Raw genomic sequence first — 19,279 nt, 5'->3', positions numbered from 1 at the left:
TTCAATTCAATAGATACTCTTATCATATTGTTTATGGAGACGGTACATTTTCCAAATGTTTGAAAAACTGAGGGACAAACCTTACAGGCACATAAATAACAGCCAAGTGAAGGGAATGCTAATGATAACTAATAAAGAAACGGATAATATTTTCAATCTCAAATGAAGTTTGTCTAAGGCAATATATGTAAAAGTACAGATTCTCTGAATTCAGTCCAAAAGGCAGCAAATAAGAGGTTATTTTCCTGAATTATTCCAGCTATTATTTCAATCAGAGTTGTCTCAGTATGCAGAGACAAGGGAATATGAAAGGGCATCAATTTAGCAGAGGCTTTGTCAGATCCACCAAAGCATAAATTCAGGGGCTAAGTAATCATTTTCTGAATGCCAAAGGGCTGAGGAAACTGTGGGCTGATGGCTGACTGCACACTATGGTAACGCCATCTGAAACCAACACAGATTTTCACCCACAAGTGATATTTAGACCTCAGCACATTAGTTTTCTTCCATTTTGCAATCCATATTTGTCTTTCCTCTCCTCCTGTGCATCCTGTCCCTTTGTATTCCAACTCTTCATGAATAACAAGAAAATCAGTAGACCTCCCAAACAGATACATTTCCCCAGCATTTACCTTGTACCAGGAATTTTGTGTTTTTCCATTTACCTCATTCCCCATGTCAAATCCACGCGATAAGTCTCATTTATCCTGTGTTACAATTAAGTAGACTGTGACATAAGTGGTTGACTTAGCTTGCTGAAAGCAATGGGGTTGGTATTCATATTGAGTTCTAGCTCATTTCAAAGCCGTGCTTTTCCACTGTACTACAGTGTCTCTACAGTTCTGTAAAAATGCTAACACTGTCCTTTCTGAACATTGGAATATTGTTGCGTACAAAACCCATATGGAATGTTAAAATGTTCAAATTAAACCTCTTGTTCTATTACTTGGGATTTCTTCAAAAGCAGAATTCAATTCCAAGTTCTGCCTAATTCAGTATAGCGCTGAAGTTTTGTACATATTTATTGAGGAATGACTCCATTATACATGGCGATTCCTTTGATACTTGTAGAATTGCCTTTCTATAAGTACTAGAGAGACTGATTAAAATGATTTAGATGCCTATCTTGTAACTATCTTACTTGTTCTTTTCAATTGACCACCACTAGGCTCTCAGTGAGTTTTTAGGCTTGTGTTTGGACTATGAACAAACCTTAATGCAATTAAATTTACTCTAATTTCTGGTTGTCTACAGATTTTGATTATTCTATTTTTTTTTTTTTTTGCCATATCTTGGGCCGCTCCTGCAGCATATGGAGGTTCCCAGGCCAGGGGTCGAATTGGAGCTGTATCCACCAACCTACGGCAGAGCCACAGCAACTCGGGATCCAAGCCACCTCTGCAACCTACACCACAGCTCAAGGCAATGCCTGATCCTTAGCCCACTGAGCAAGGCCAGGGATTGAACCCGCAACTTGATGGTTCCTGGTTGGATTTGTTAACCACTGAACCACGACGGGAACTCCCAGATTTTGATTCTATATTCAGAGGTTTCAAAGCTGGAATTGATATTTTGAAATAAATAGTTCTTTGATAGGTACTAGAACATTTTAAGATATGACCACAGCTTGAATAAATAAGCAACTTTCAAAAGGTGCAGTTCTTAGTGTCCAGTAAAGCAGCACAGATATTTTACATGGTGTGAAGGCAAAGGGATCCTTCTTGTTAAGCAAATTGTGATTGACCCCTGCTATGGTTAAGGGTTAACAAACACTTAACTAGATGATCTAATTTACTAAATACGCAGGAAAAGCAAAGAAATATTACTTTCCTGGAATATGGGGATTTGGCAAAAGAAGTAAATGTATACTTTAATTTGTTGCAAGAGAGGTGGATTTGCTTTTTATCCTCCTATTTCTAACATCAGTTTAATGTTTGAAAGTTTCTGCAAAGAATAAGGCAATTATTTACAATCTGAAAAAGAGCGTTAAACGAAAGTATTCTATTTGCATTTTTGGAAATATCTTTATTTATGTATATTTGATTTTGCCATGCTCTTGCAGTTATCTGGATGGGATTAAAACACTACTTTAGTGCCCCAAATAACACACTAATGCCCTAGTTCATTCAACATGCTTTCAGCAATCATTTATGGTCTTCCTTGGCCTGGGTTCTCTGTTAAGGGCTGGGCGCCCAGAGGTGAACCTACTGTTCTTTGATCTAGGCTTTGTGGGGGACAACTATAATAGAATGGATGATCTCAGTAGGGTAAATGCTATCATAAAGTAATGAACTTGTGGACTGAGGGATGTATTAAATAATATTTCTAAAAAGCTCTTTTTCAGTATCTACCTACTCTTCATCCTACATCACCCACAGTGTCCTATACTGCTGTCCCCGCCACTTGCTCTCCTGTTTTCACCCCAGTCTTTGGATGCATCACAGAGTGGATATTTGCAGCTATAATTTTGGTTTATCTCAATTCTGATTTTCCCCTCTGTCTGTATTGCCTAAGTTCTTAGTGTAAATACTGATTCTTTTGGAAGGATTTACTTTGTTATGATGGTATGGCTACTTCTCTCACTGAGATAACCCTGCTTAATTCTTCCTACATTGCCTTTTAATCACCTACCTGCTGTAAAGAAAAGATTTAGACTTGATTTAGCCATCAATGCCAAGTGGTGATGTGTGTAAGGAACATTTCTTCTAGATGGATCCTCTTTTTTTTTTTTTTTTTTTAAATGGCTGCACCCCCAGCATATGGAAGTTCCTGGGCAAGGGATTGAATCCAAGCCACAGCTGCAACCTATACTGTAGCTGGGGCAATGCTGGATCCTTTAACCCAATGAACCTGGTTGAGAGGAGGTTTGAACCTTCACCCCTGCAGTGACCTGGGCTGCTGCAGTCAGATACTTAACTCACTTTGCCACAGTAAGAACTCTCCAGTGGATCCTCTTGAAGGGAGGGCTTGTAAAACAGATTAACATAAGATACACACTGACCTTCATCAAACGCCATGCCTTACTCATGCTTGCCCATCTCTGCTGAGTATTTTTGTAAGATGTACAATCAAGCTGCATGATGCCAGCGAGAGGCCATACCAGCAGCTAGCTCTAGTCACAAAAGTCAGCAGGCACCTTGCATCCACACTGGAAATCAACACATTCCTGGGTCTAGATTTATTTTGATGTTGTTTTAAATCTAAATTTTAAGCACCATTCTTTTTTTCTCGTACAAAAGAATCAGATTGAACATATTGTTCTCCAATTTGTTTTGTTCCCAAATAACTTGGAAAACTGTTAGTGTACTCAAGTCAAAAAGGAAATTTAGTGACAGATTCTGGGAAGTCCAAACAAAACCTCCAGAAGGAAGGAAATCATGGCTGATCTGGGGAGGTCAAAAGCAGCAACTCAACAAGCCATTGCTATGAAATAACAACTCAAACTGCCATTTGTCTCTGTTTGTCCCTGTTCTCTTCATAAATTCCTATGGAAGAGAATTTGGGTCTAGCTTGAGCCACGTGTCTGTACATAGAACTCAATCAGCCATTGCCAAAGGGACTGGTGGAATTGACCACTGAGGGAATGATTACAAGTTTTTCATCCACCCCAGCTTGTGCTCTGCAGTTAACCTTGTCTTTTCCTCATTAGCCCGAAAGGACCCAGTTTTAAATAAAAGTGGCTTGCCAGCCCTGACTGTCAATTTACCGCCTCAAGTCTGAATTACTAGCTCAAATCTCTTTTCTTAACTTTATTTCTCCTTTTTCAAACTATCCCAACCTCAAATTAACCTCTCTTATTTATGCTCTTCTCTTTCTTTTTCCTTGTGGGCAATATTGTTTTGCCAGGAACTTTCTTAACTTCGCCCATCTTGATTATTTGTGAAACTGATTCTGGTTCTCTGCCAAGACCATAACTCTCTTGACACTGAATTGTCTCCTTTATAGGATACTCCTAGTTAATTTTCCAGGGGCTCTGGAATGGGTCCTTGACAACTTGAATCTTGAAACAAAAGGGCATAAGAAAATCTATGGAAGCATGAGAAAGAATAGTACTTTAAAGGATATTAAGGGCACAGTATTTGTGTGGATAGTTGAGACTGAAGAGATAATACAAAAATCATGACAAATTTGAAGTTAGTTATAGTGCCATGAAGAATTTAAACATTGGAATAACATGAGTAGGTATGTATATCAGGAGAAAGCTTAACTTGGTGTAAGACTTGGAGACCATTTAAGAGTTAGTAGAACAGAAGATCTAAATAGACATTTCTCCAAAGAAGACAGGCAGATTGCCAGAAAGCATGTGAAAAGACGTTCAACATCATGAATTCTTAGAAAAATACAAATCAAAACGACATTGAGATATCACCTTACACTGGTCAGAAAGACCATCATCAAAAAGTCTACAAACCGTGAATGCTGAAGAAGGTGTTGAGAAAAGGGAACCCTCTTACAGGGATGGTGGGAATGTAAATTGGTGCAACAACAATGGAAAACAGTGTGGAGGTTCCTTAGAAAACTAAATATAAAACTCCCATATGAGTCAGATATATCACTCCTAGGTGTATATCTGGAGAAAACCATAATTCAAGAGGTTACATGCACCTCAATGTTCACTGCAGCACTATTTACAAAAGCCGAGACATGGAATCAACCTAAATGTCCACTGACAGTGAAGTAGATGAAGATGTGGTATGTATATGAAATGGAATATTACTCAGCCATAAAAAGAATGAAATAATGCCATTTACAACAACACAAATGGACCTAGAAAGTATACTAAGTGAAGTAGGTGGAGAAAGACAAATACCATATTACGTAAATGTAGAATCTAATAAAAATGATACAAAAGAACTTATTTATAAAACAGAAACAAACACACAGATTTCAAAATCAAACTTATGGTTACCAAAGAGGAAATGGTGGGGGAGAGGGATAAATTGTGAAAATGAGATTAACACATATACACTGCTGTATATAAAATAGTTAACTAACAAGGACCTATTGTATAGCAGAGGGAGGTCTACTTAATGTTCTATAATACCTATTTATGAAAAAAGAATGGATATGTGTATATTTATAATTAATTAACTTTTATGTAGCCCTGAAACTAATACAACATAAACTATACTCCAATAAAATTTAGATTAAAAAGTTATTAGAATAACTAAAATAATATAAAGAGAATCTAAAGCAAGGTAGTGGCAGTGCAGCTAGAAAGCGGAAAACAAATTTGTGAGATGTTTAGGAGGCAGAATTCATAGGAGTTTGTGGAGTAGTGAGGAAAAATAAGGTGAGGTTGACTCTGAAGTCTCTGTTATTTGAGAAATTAATGAAATTGATGACAGTGTCATTTATCTAAAAGAAAATACAGAAATATATGTGGTGAAGACAGCATGTGTATGTCTGTGTGTGTGTGCATGTAGGGGATAATATACTTACTTTGGCTATTTATCATTATTTTTATTTTCAGGGCCACACTTGCGGCACATGGAAGTTCCCAGGCTAGGAGTCCAAGAGGAACTGCAGTTGCCAGCCTACACCACAGCCACAGCAATGCAGAATCTGAGCTGCAGCTCATGGCAATGACAGATCCTTAACCCTCCGAGTGAGGCCAGGGATCAAACCCACATCCTCATGGATACTTGGGTTCATTACTGCTGAGCCATGACTGGAACTCCTGTTTGGGCTATTTAATTGGAAATTTCCAAGGAGCAGATATGTATGTGAGACAGGAGCTCAGGAAAAAGATCTAGGTTTGGGTACAAAAATTGGTGGCCAAAACTAATAAGGAGTAAAAGAGAATGAATGTGAAATAGATTTCTCAGGAACAGTGCAAAAAGAAAACTAAAAGGGTGTTAAGGGGAGAACTATAAAGAAGAATTATTTTCAGGGAATGAGAACAAAAGAGGAAGCAATACAGAGTTTAAAAAGAAATTCACAGAGATTGGAGTTTACTTTTAACTGTGCAGGGAGAGTAAGGTATTGAGAGTTAAGGACGGCACAAGGAACTATGTGCGATTGGGTCCCTTTGCACAATAGAAATTGAAGAAACATTGTAAATCAACTATACTTCAATTTAAAAAATTTAAAAAAGAAAGTTGAGAAAGAAAATAATTCTAAGAAGGAGGGTATGATTATAGGTATTAAAAACTGCAGAGGCCAAGTCATATGAGGCATAATTCATGTAGATCCAGATGATTACTAAAACTGCTACTGAGTACCTTCTCTTGGAAAGTACTTAAATATTTACTCCCCCCCCCACCCCCAGAATGTATGAGACCCCTGATCAAGGCTGGCAGCCTTTGCTTTCCTATGACATTTATGACCCTACCATCTGACTGCTTGTTCTTAAATGACATAGCATTTGGAATTCCTAACCTCTCTCTTGTTCCTGACCTCTGAAAACCACAGACCTCTAAAGGCAGTTAACTGAAAGGTTAAAATAAAAATAGGAATTGAATCATTTTTTTTATTTTTAATGATAAAATATTATACCATGAATGCAAAGTTTCAGAAAATATAGAAATAGGAAACAAGAAATGAAAACATAGAAATGTGTGTTAAAGGACATTAAGTATGCCAAGATGAAATGCCCTGCCCAGTGATAATTGTTGCTAATTAATTACTGTGTATTGTCAAACATTTAATTTGATACTCTCAGTAGTTTTCTCTGTGTATACACATTTTTAAAGTAAAAAGATCACTATTTATATTCTTCCTTATTGGTATTTTAACTTTAATAATGTTATTTACATCTTCAAATGTATACAAGAGTCCAAGGTTTCCCCCAGGCATTTTAATGGTCACCTGGAATTATGTTGCCCCTCCTGTAATTTACACAATTAATTTCCTCTTAATGGGCATCAAGGTATTTCCAATTTTAAATATCATATGTAACATCAGCATGGGTACATTTCTACAAGTGTCTTTACACATGTCCTGACTACTTCCTTAGAATGCAGTCTCAGAAATGGAATTTTTGGTCAAAGATATGAACATTAACATTTCGCTAGATGTTGCCAAGCTCCTACCAATATTTTAGGGAGTCATTACTTTTTCTCTTTTACTGTTGCCAACAGCAGATTTAATACATTTTTTAAAAAGTGTTTGCTAATTTGATAAGCTATTGGAGTCTTAAACACTGGTTGCCTGGCTTCCCAGGTCTTGATCCTCATCTGAGGATCTTGTGCTGCAGTTCTCCAAGGATCTGGGGTTATAATAATGGCTACTTCACAACTCTCTCCACCCTCTAAAGGGGATTTTCTCAGTATTTAAAAAATATTTGGGTTTTACTTCTTAGGTTCTAAGAGCAGTCATTAGATGAGACTGAATTGGAAATAGATTTCTCAGGAACATTTCAAAAAGAAAACTAAAAGGGGGCTAAGGAGAGAACTCTAAAGAAGAGTCATTCTTTGACAGCTGCTGGATGGACCTCCTTAAGTGGTGTATCTACTGCTAGAATGCTTTGCTAGCATCTCCTAGAGGATACGACTTTTCTTAACATTTTATTTTATTTCCTCTTTTGTTCCTGCCCTAAGCCTTCTTTTCCAAAAATCTACTCTTCTTTCTCAAATATGCCAACTATGTAGATCTTTCTATGGCTTTTTATCTTCAATATGTAAATAATCCATATTTTGCTAGACTAAATAGAAAATAGATTTCTATTCTTGGGCAACCAGGCAGAAGGTCCTTTTCAAATGATTGTGATAGCAGTTAAAATCAATTCAAAGGCAGACTTCTTGTCAGGCATGGGATGAGATTTTATGGCTTAATTTACAGTTTCTAGAGGTTAACTTGTACATGGGACTTTCTGAATCACACTGACCAACATTTTATTGAAAGAACTCACACAATACAGGCCAGGTTTCAGTTCCATCTTAGGCACCTGGTATAGCGACTTCTCTGACATAAAATAAACTGTGTAACATTGACTGGGATCATTCAAGGGCAAATGACATCACAAGGAATGATTGGGTCAGTTCTAAGGCTCTTGAGTTTCATGGTCCTTACCTCATTCCATTGGATGTGACAACTGGAAACCTTTAGTCTTTCTTCTTTATACAAGGTTGAATTATACAGATACCTCTATGATTACTCTCTCATTTCTTCACTAAAGTAAGAGCAGTTTAAGGTCACAAAGTCTTTGGAAATAATCTCTGTATTCTGTATATTCTGAAAGGACTTATTCAGGATTCAAAAGATACTGAATGAATTAATTTTTCAGTATGAATCATGCTTCCAAGGAGGAATGCAGACATATCAAAGGTATAAAAATTCCTAAGCTTTTTTCTTAATTTATTTCCACCAAATTTACTCAGGTTAACTTCATTCTCTTATACTTCAAATCTTTCCCAAACAACATAGAAAGAATAAATGTCTATTCCTCAGGGCATAAATCCATTTCACATCCTAGACATTTGGTGTTACTTAAAATGCATCTGATGAATAAGGATTCAATGCTGTCATTTTCCCCTTATCTGGAAAGGTTTGGTCATGGGTTCACCATGCAATGATGCTGATGCGTTACTTTGTTTCAAAAGTTGAGTCTCTTTTCACATTTGGAGACAATGATATTGAGGTACTATTTGATGGAATGATTTTTGTAATATTATCTGAAGATATTATGTAAAAATCACTACTTACATTTTCCAAAAAGCACACCCAGTACTTCCCTAAACAATATGAGATAGAAGCATTTTTTTTTTTTCAAAATAAGAGGGTCAAGATGAACCATAGTTTATGACTATGCCATCACCTTGGAATCAGGTCCATTTGAAGGGATTTATTCAATTTGGCTTCTAGGACTATGAGCAAAAAAAAAATCTGGGTTTCTTTTTCTTTTTTAAAAAATGATTTTTATTTTTTCATATCTAGTCACTTATGATGGGTTTCTTTTTCTTTTCATGAATCTGATGATACACCTTCATTGGAATATTTACATTTGTCATAATTTTGTCTTGTGCCAAATAACAATTGTGGACTGATATTTATTCTTCTTTCTCTTGAACTGAAATTCTAGGCAAGAACATATGATAACTACTAATGAAATTTGATCAGGAATCTTATTATTTAGAGAGAGTAAGATAAATGAAGGAAAATGTTTTTCTGTATAGGATGTGGGATTTTTTAATGTGTAATTTTGCCTCTTTTTCATGTCAGTGGTTCCCAAACTTGTCTGCACATTGGAAAACCCTGAGGTGCTTTAATAATTACAACAATAATATTATTAAATGATACAGAATCAAGCCCAAGGCCCCATCCCAAATATTCTGATTCTTTTGAGGGTTTGCATTTGAACACTGATATTTTTAAAAACCCCTTCAGGGATTATAATATGAAGCCTGGTTGAAAGTCACCGGTCTACGGAATACCCCACTATATTTTGATACTGTCTTTTAATGTTTTCTTAATAATTATATCATGGTTTTCTCAGTTGCTCACAGCATTTGTAATGTTGCATCTCTCAAACATCCTTTATATTTATGTGAAAACAAGAAAACCATGAAAAGAAAAATATGAAAAAAGTTCATATGAAATTGAAGAAAATATGAAAATTTACTGTTATTATGTATTTTCTCTCAAAATGAGTTTTCATGAGGGAGAATGACAGTCATTCAAGTCTGTGGAGAATACAGGGATTTCTTTTGCTTCTCGAGTTTTATCAGGGCTTTCTACAAAGTCCCTCAGACACTGCGGAACCCATCACTGATCTGCTAATAAATACATCCTGTCTTGTTCCACAAGATGCCATGTGAGTGATCTGTTTCCAGTCAGCTAGAAATAACTTTAATCCCTGACCGAGGTGAGCTCCTCCTAACCCGACGCCCTTCAAAGTAAATCGACTCTGGTGCGACCCAGTCACTGTCTGCTTCTTGGCCACCTTTGGCCCTTGGGTCTTTAGGAAGGTCACCTAATGTTTCTGTTCTGTAAAAGTGAGGGAGATTGATGGCAGGACTTCCACTTCAGATTCAACTGAACAGTGTTCTAAACACGTCAGTGTCATACCTCACAGCAGGAACGAGTGTCTTCAGCTCTCCTGCCATTTTAATTGTTCCGCTAATTATAGCAAAACCAAATTATTATGAAAGGTCGTGGACCCCTAGCATGTGCACATGCATCCAGTATTTCATTAAAAAATACATAACTGATGCCTAATATCTAAGGCCTGGTACTGGCTGTCATAGGAATCACACACTTTGATAAGACACAGTCCTGGGTCTTCATAAATTTACTATCATTCGTTGGGGAGCTAAGGAAGGTAAACAGAAACAAAACACAAGGTGACAAGTCTATGATATCGGTACCCTCTAAATCCTAGTGTTTGGAGGGAATCTTTTTCATTAGCATGAGATGTGGAGAATACTGAGCAAAGGATGAAGCCTCTCAACTCTTCTCTTAGCATCCTTTCTTCCCCTTACTAGTCACTGTAACCAGAGAGTCTTTTCAAATATTATTTTTTTAAATAGTTGTGAATTCATATGTGGTTGTAAAAAAGAACACAGAGTGATCTCATATATTGTTAATCCAATTTCTTACAATGGTAATTTGCAAACCTTGGAAAAAATATAGTGCAATATCAGAACCAAGATGATGACATTGATACAACCCATCAATTTTACTCAGATTTACAAAGTTTTACTTGTATCAGTGAGTGTGAGTGTGTGTGTATGTATATATTTAATTCTATGTGATTTAAGTATATCTGTAAGTTCCTGTACCCACCCATCACATTCAAGACATAGCAGTTTCATCATCAATGATCTCTCTCTTTGTTCTTTTATAACCACTTACTTTTTTCCCATCACCCACTCCTTCTCTATTCTTAAACCCTGGCAATCTTTAGTCTGTTATTCATTTTTATAATTTTGTCATTTCAAGAAAGTTATGTAAATTGAATAATACAATATTAAAACTTTTGAGATTGTCTTTTTCACTTAGCATAATTTCCTGGAGATTCATCCAAGTTGTTGCATGTATCAGGAGACTTCTTTTTTCTTTCTGAGTAGTATTCCATGATATTCCACAGTGTGCCATGGGATTCCATGCTATGGATGGACCACAGTCTGCTTAACTATTCACTCATTGAGGGCCATCTATTCTATTCTCAGTTTCTGGCTATTACAAGCAAATCAGCTATGAATGTTCATGTACAGGTTTTAATTTATCTGTGATTAAATGTCCAAGAGTGCAATTGTCAAATAATATGGTCATGTTATTATACTGTACTATTGCATAGATGATCTTTTAGAAATATAATTTTATTTACTATCCTTAAGTTCTTTCAGTAGCATCACACTACTCTTAGCATCAAAAAAGTAAACATTAGGCCTACAAAGTTCTGAAAAATCTGGAGTCCACTATACTTCTATTCTAATGCCTTTTCAATTCATCTGCCTCTTTCTTCCAGCCACATGAGCCTTTTAAAATTTTTTCTTTGTTTTTTGTTTGTTTGTTTGTTTCCTTATTTTTTTATTAAATACACCATGTTTTTATCTGACCACAGATGTCCTATAACAGTGGTAGAAAAACTTTAATATCAGTAGAATACCAAGGAATGGTTGGTCTGCAACTGGATTGGACTTAATATAAATTCATTTTTATCCTCATCCAGCTCATAATCTCCATGCTCTTCATTTCAAACCCAGTTCTCTTGAAATCTATTTTTTTTTCAATAATAAAGATCATGGCACCCATGTTCAAAGGCTCAGCTCCATCATTATACAATCTCATTGGATAACATGTCCTAACAATTCAACTTTCTATCAAGTCTGTATGTATTGTTGACTTAATCTGAGTTAATGAATACTTATTTTGGTGAATCAATTATTTTTTCTTTGTTGGTTAAGTTAGTTTTTTTATACAACTTGAAATTTAGTATTGACATAAATTAAGTTTAATAATATGGGGATAACTGTCCATTGTCGAAATGATAGATTGTTTTTTACAGCAAAATATATATGGCTAATTTAATGGTTTTTAAAATCAGGACAACAGAATAAAGTCTAAAACTGTAAATGAAGATGGCATTTATTAGCTTTCAGTATGGTTCCTGTAAGTGGTCTTATTTAACATCACTAAACTAAGCCAATGCCAAATTTATTTAAAGGTAAATGAATGAATAAATAAATAATAGATAAAATTACTATGTTCTCTTTTCTTCTGTTCATTTATCATGCCTAATATTTTATTCACACCCATTTGCGCTAACTCCCAAAATAGTTTATATTGAACAGAATACAAACTAACCATTTTAAAAATAAATAGTTTGCAAGTTTTTCCCCCAAGCTTTACATCTTAACTTTTTGGTTCTTCAACTTTAATGATTTACCTCCCATTTGTTCTTCTTTCTTCATTAATAAGCAATTAGAACAAGTAATCACAATTCTTCTCTTCATTCCAATATTTATGTGAAGGGTATCTAAGTTATCTGTAAAATAGGAGAAGTTAGACAATGATATATTTTACTTGCATTTAAAACCTTCAAACTGATATATAATGGAAGAAAGGTCATATTTAAGAATTTACAAAAGAATTTATCATAGTGAGAATTTTTGTTTGTTTTTTTGGCCTTAGTGACTATAAATTTTGAAAATGTTATTTTTTCTTGAGATTCAGATTTTCAATGAAACTAAAACTTCCTGTGGCATTTAAATTATCTTAGATAGGCTATTTAGCTACTATTTCATGATGTCTAAGACCTTTAAAAAGATAAACATGATTAACTCTAGCAATGGACAGTGAGAAAAAGAGAAATTTAATCTGTAATAGAAATTTAAAATGCTTCACAAAAGGAGTTCCCATTGTGACTCAGTGGTAATGAACCCAACTAATATCCATGAGGACACAGGTTTAATCCCTGGCCTCCGTTAGTGGGTTAAGGATCTGGTGTTGCCCTGAGCTGTGGTGTAGGTTGCAGACATGGCTCGGATCTGGTATTGCTGTAGCAGTTGTGTAGACTGGCAGCTGCAGTTCTCATTTGACCCCTAGCCTGGGAACTTCCATATGCTACAGGTGAGGCCCTAAAGAGCAAAAAAATTAAAAAATAAAAATAAAATTAAAAAATGCTTTACATAGAACATCATTTTTTGTACATTAATACATAGAATCGTAATTTCATTTACATACTTTGCTGAATTTCTAAGACACTGACACTAGATTATCCAATGAACAGGAAGGCACATATCCATATAACTAATCTGAAGTTTAGTAGTCCTAAAACACACATTGTAATACAAGATTTTTTATAACCAATAGAGGTTATCAGCTCTCAGTATCTATTGCCTCTGAAATATCATTAAATTATCCTCACTTTCCAATTCATTTATTAATGAATTCATAAATTAGTCGATGATTTTACAAATATTTATTAGGCACCTACTAGTTACCTGAAACTGTGCTAGATAAAGAAACACATTAATGAGCTTAAAGCACATGGGATTTCAGGCAAAGTGACTGGTCAGGGAAACTGACACTCAAATGCAGTAATAGGTGTGTCAACTCAGGTTAATAAAATGTGCTCAGAAGGAAAGGAAAATGGCTTTTTGTGAATTACAGAAAGGACCTGGTTTGGGTTGTGGGGGTCCAGCAAGCTTTCTTAGGAGAAAACTAATACTTTAGTTCCTCAGCTCTAATATTTGGGGAACTGAAGTATTAGATTAGACTCAAGGGTAACTTGGAGGTAAAGGAGGGGTAGAAAGTGTGGGTTGGAAGGGGCACCCCAGGCAAAGGGACATCATATGCAAAATCTTAGTAGGAGGAAGTGTGTCACATCTAAGCCATGAAAGAAGGCATGTGTATTAAGATAGAATAGACAGTACCATAGGCTGAGTGTGGAAACATACTCAAGGAAAGGATCAAACATTATGAACGATTTCAACATCTCTGTAAAAAAGTATAATCTTTCCTATTAAAACTGAGTATCAACATCATACATGATTATGGTAGTTAATATTAGAACAAAGGACAGGAAATATAATACAAAATTTTGGAACATAAAACATAAAATGTAATGTGGAATACCACACAGAGTAACTGGGATGGACCTATTTCATCAAGTTTCCAACTCGATGCTTGTGATTATTTTTCATCAATAAAATCTTTGTTGATTTGGGAGATGATATAGGATCTCTAAATCAGAAATGATCCTGGCCACAAGAAACAGAATTCCTGCTTCACAGTAGCTTAAACTATATGGACATATATTATTTACTTAATAAGAAATTTAGAAAAACATCTAGAGATCACCAAGGACACGGATTCTTCTCTTTCTTTTCAACCACACTTAATCTCCTGGCCTCTCGTGGTTATCAGATGTTTGATAAATTTTTAGAAATCAAAAAAAGCAAAAAAAGTCCTTACTCAAGGCAAAAACAAAGGGGAAGACAGAGTGCAAACAATTTGTCATATCATACCTGTCACTTTTGTTTTTGCTTTTGATTTTTAGGGCCACACCCATGGCATATGGAAGTTTTCAGGCTAGGGGTCAAATCAGAGCTACAGCTGCCAGCCTACACCACAGCCACAGCAATGCAGGATTTGAGCCTCATCTGCAAGCTTCACCACAGCTCTCGGCAACTCTGAATCCTAAACCCATTGATAGAGGCCGGGGATTGAACCCACATCCTCATGTACACTAGTTGGGTTTGTTAACCACTGAACTACAACAGGAACTCCCACACCTGTCACTTTTATCAGGAGAAGAAAACACTTTCCCAGAAAACTCAAAGCAGTGTTCTACTTTTATTTCATTGGTCAAAATAAAACGTTGCCACCTTATCTGGAAGAAAGTGAATATTTTGCTTTTCACTTATAAGAAAAACAGAAAGGAGGAAGAAAATGCTGTTGGTTGGTTATTCAATCAACTGTACAAATGCATCAAGAGATTGGATACTGAGGATACTTATGTTGGAAACCAAGCACTATTTAAAACCAAGATAATTTACTTTGGACGTAATTATCTACTAGATTTCTTTTTCCCTCTTTGGAGCTTTGTGAATATTCTACAATCATTTCTTGATTTCCTGTTATTATTTTTAGGGTCACAGAGAGAAAAACAAGACTGGATCCTATGATCACGTGTTGGATCACATGGATGGCTGCACTAGAACTTCTGCTCATGTTCTTGATGCTAGGATCACATTGGCACCCATGGTACCTCTTTGACTGTCATTAGCTAGCAGAAAAGAATAGAAGGTGGTTAAGAAAGTACACCATGCTTTCCTAGACGTGAAGGCCAAGTGAACATCATGAAACATCATACAAACAAAGGTTTCCCACAAGTTTGAGTAAAGTGGTGGGTGAATTGAGTTAGCAGATGACACAGTATCATAGGCATGCCAAATGCTTTTGAAACCTTGATGTGGCAGTCAGTACAATGTTCAAATTTCAAACAGATTAAGTTTCAAGATGATTCACCCCATTATATCAATAACATTAATTTTATTGGCTTTATAATGTGGTTCCTATTTAATTTGCTTCTATGGCTAAGTCCTCTGCCATAGTATAAGATGTTTATACTTAGTTTTATATTTATATGCATTTATATTTACAATCAAAGTAACACAAGTCAACAGTGCATAAGTGGGTTAATATTTTTTTCCTTTAAAGGAGGTCTGGTTAGATTTTAGAAACATTGCATTAGAGTTAATCACTGATAACTCTGAAGTTACCCTAGCCTGCCCCCATGCCAAGGACACCTAGATATGTCTATTTCTGCCCTACTCTACCTGTGCTATCCTACATTCTTAAGATGCAATCTATACACTCTTCCTTTGTGTTTTTATATTTGTCCCAGGGACTTCACACTCTATTTATTTTATTTTTTTGTCTTTTGTATTTTTAGGGCCGTACCCGTGGCATATGGAGGTTCCCAGGCTAGGGGGCAAATCGGAGCTGCAGCTGCTGGCCTACCCCAGCTCACAGCAATGCTGGGATCCTTAACTCACTGAACAAGGCCAGGGATCGAACATGAGTCCTCATGGATGCTAGTCAGATTTGTTTCCGCGGGGCCACAATGGGAACTCCCCCAAGGATTTCACACTTGAATTCAAGGAAGAGATGATCCAAAGGCATTCAAATATTTCTGAGTGGTGTCTACTGGAGTCCTTCATTCGCTGTGTGCAATAAATGTTTACCTAGAATTTTAAAGCTGGTATTTAATTTGCTGAAGAAAATCAGGAGTGTTAACACAGAGAAAACTTGTAAAGTTGACAAAGAAGCTCAAATCAAAATTGAATGTGTTGGCTCGAATGGAACCTTTTTGGTTGTGCTCACAGTAGGCGATGGCCCAATCTTCAGGAACAGCAGCGCCTTAGCATCATGTATCTGGAATGCATCATACCATTTCTGGGTGGGTAAGGACCTTTCTAAGGCTGTTTCATAAGCTAAGAGAAACATGAGGATTAGCACCTGATGTCTTAAAAGAGTATAGGTCTTTATTATTTGTTTCATATACATTTTTGAAAAGGGAATTGGCTATTTCGGAGTGGGAGTGGGGAAGGAAAGCATATTTATTACAAACTGATTCACTAAGCAGTGCTTTATGCCCTTTTAACTCAGGTTCTGATTGCCATATGATTGGCTAACTCAGCACTGTACTCATAAATTATGATAAAAGCTACAGATAGATCAATCTGAAGAATACATTTAGAGAAACCGATATTCTAGTAAGCAATCTTTGCAAGCTTTCCAGGGAAAATGCATTCATCCTTTATAATCAAGGAAACAGTATTAAAAACCATCACTCTTTTAGAGTCTCTTATACAAATCTATAAGGTTAATAACTTTTCAGGAAATATTCAGTTAAAAAAGATGATTAGTATACACAGGATGCTGAGGAAGGTTTAGTGTTTTGTAAAAGATGACAGCATAATTTACAAATAATTGTGTGAAAAAACAACAGAGACTCTGAGCAGTTTGGATGTTTCATAAGAAAGTCACAGTTATGCAGAAGAATAAAAAGGAAACTGGAACATAATCAAATAATTTCATCTAAGACTTTGGAAAATAATCAAGGCTCGTTTTGAGTAAATCCTTCTTGAAAGTGGCCTTTTGAGTAAGCCGATGTATCTTAACAATATTTTGCAATGGTTGTGTTTAGGTTAGGGAGCATATTCATTTTCAGCTATCACTACAACATGCTGAAGTATGAAATATATCGATTATGACCTAAATAAATATCACAGGGGAAATATCTACAATTGGAAATGAGAGGGTTCAGCTTTAAAAGCTTGAGATTTGCACAGTAACTCCTTAATGCTGAGTGCAGTGGTAGCTGAGCTGCTTTCCTCTTTCTGGAGCAATCAGTATGTGTACCTGTCAGCCATATTTTCTTTTTAAGCTACTGTTGCTGGGGCAACCACCTCCTTTGTACAAGCCCAGGATAGCTGCTTCTTTTTGGAAACGGACTCTGGGCTGGTTGCCAGATTTTTCAATTCTTACATTCAGGACTTTAGCTTACTTAACCCTTTCACTGGCTTGTGAAAATAGTGGGTGCAAAAGCTTTTTCATTTTCTTATCTCCTAAAGAAAGCAGAAACGTACACATGACTAAAATCTAGAAATACTCTTTTGCCTGACAAAAATACTCTTTTGTCAACAAAGGAAAATAAAGAAGCATGCTTTAAAAAGTAATTCAAGGGCAGATAACCATAACCTGTTTTTCAGAACATCAGGTTTCATAAAGTTGTGATTTAAGTTCAGTTTGTAATTGTCTGATTCTAATCCAATGCAAAGGAACAATTAGTTCACATTAATAAGAAGTAGTGGGTTTTTAGTATAGTCCTTACTATTTCCTACTGAAATGCAAAATATACTGTTATTACAAAAGAAAAGATCATCTTGTGACACTGTGCACTGTATTTTTGAGCTCCTAATTATTAGAATTTCTACATATTTTGATGAAGTTTGAGTTTATCCCCATCTCTTTCTTCCATGCTGCTGCTTTGAAGTCATGCAGAAAAAGTCTACACCACTGTGCATTTAAAAAACTGAAGACAGCTATTATGCTTCCCCAGTGTAGCAGTCATGTTGGTATGCCTTCAGAAGATCTGCTGGAAGAGTAGACCTGATTGACAGCCTCTAGTCCCTGCACCTTTGGATCCACTGGGGCACTGACTTGAGGACATCATTTCTCCAGGCTCTTTCCACTCAGTGGCTATGCACAGCCACCATACTAGAACAACACAGTTCCTGCCCTTTAGGAGCCAAGTTTGCCTTGGGGAATATCCATAGGTCTGGCCAAGACTTTTTCAGAAATAGACTGTGTTCTGAGGATCTTCCTATGCAATCCTCCCTTTCTTCCTTTCTTCCTGAGTATCAGGGCTGCATCAAAATCTTAAGACTTTTCCCATTTAATCTTGCTCTCTTCACCTCAAACCTTTAAAGTCACTTTCCAATAAATCTCTTGTATATCTAATCGCATCGTCACATCTGCTTCTGCGAGGACTCAAAATGACGTTTGAAGTGTTTCCTTTTTCAGGTTAAATATTTTCAATCCAACCATCTTTTTAATACATATGTACTGCTTTGTATATTTTTCTCTCTAGATGCATTCTTATATCTCAATAAGGCACCCCTGTAGAACAAACATCTCCCAGAGCTCTCTCAACAATGTCGATAGTGCTATACTTATTCTGACTTGTATTCTGAGCAAATATTTTAATTAATGCATTTCAGGATGACATTAACACTTCAGGCAGCTGTATCACTCTGTTGATTCACAATGAACTTGCAGAAAATCAAATCAATAGCTTGGATTCAGTTAAATAAAATTCAAGGGTACTTCAGCTATTTCTTTCAAGACTTTTGGGATTTGACTCCACTGAGGCTTTTTCATATTCCCTTTTTGTAATGAAATTCCACCTTCTCTTATCCTATACAGTTAATTAAAAAGTGAGGCTTAGGTATTTACATCTGCTTTTAGTTTGTTGTATTTGATAAACTCAGGCCATCTCACCATTCACTATATTAGGTATTCCTTGTACCTCCCAACAGCTTGAAATTCAGTAAGCATGACAGCAATATTTAAATCAAAAATATTGATCAAAATGCACAGCCATGACTGAGGAGAACCCAAAGAAATCTCTCTTTGCATTAAATCAAACATTATCTTTTGACAGGGTCATTAAGTCAATTACATGTTTACCCAAAGATATTACCATTCATAGCACGTCTCTCCATCTCTTCCATGAGGATATCATAAAAATTTTTCAAATGTATTATATAAATGTAGATAAAGCACACCCAAATGTGTTTTCTTGGTTTCTAGATTATCATGT

This window comes from Phacochoerus africanus, chromosome 1 (genome assembly GCF_016906955.1).
Source record: "Phacochoerus africanus isolate WHEZ1 chromosome 1, ROS_Pafr_v1, whole genome shotgun sequence".
Classification (NCBI taxonomy): Eukaryota; Metazoa; Chordata; class Mammalia; order Artiodactyla; family Suidae; genus Phacochoerus; species Phacochoerus africanus.
This window is presented reverse-complemented; position numbering follows the sequence as displayed.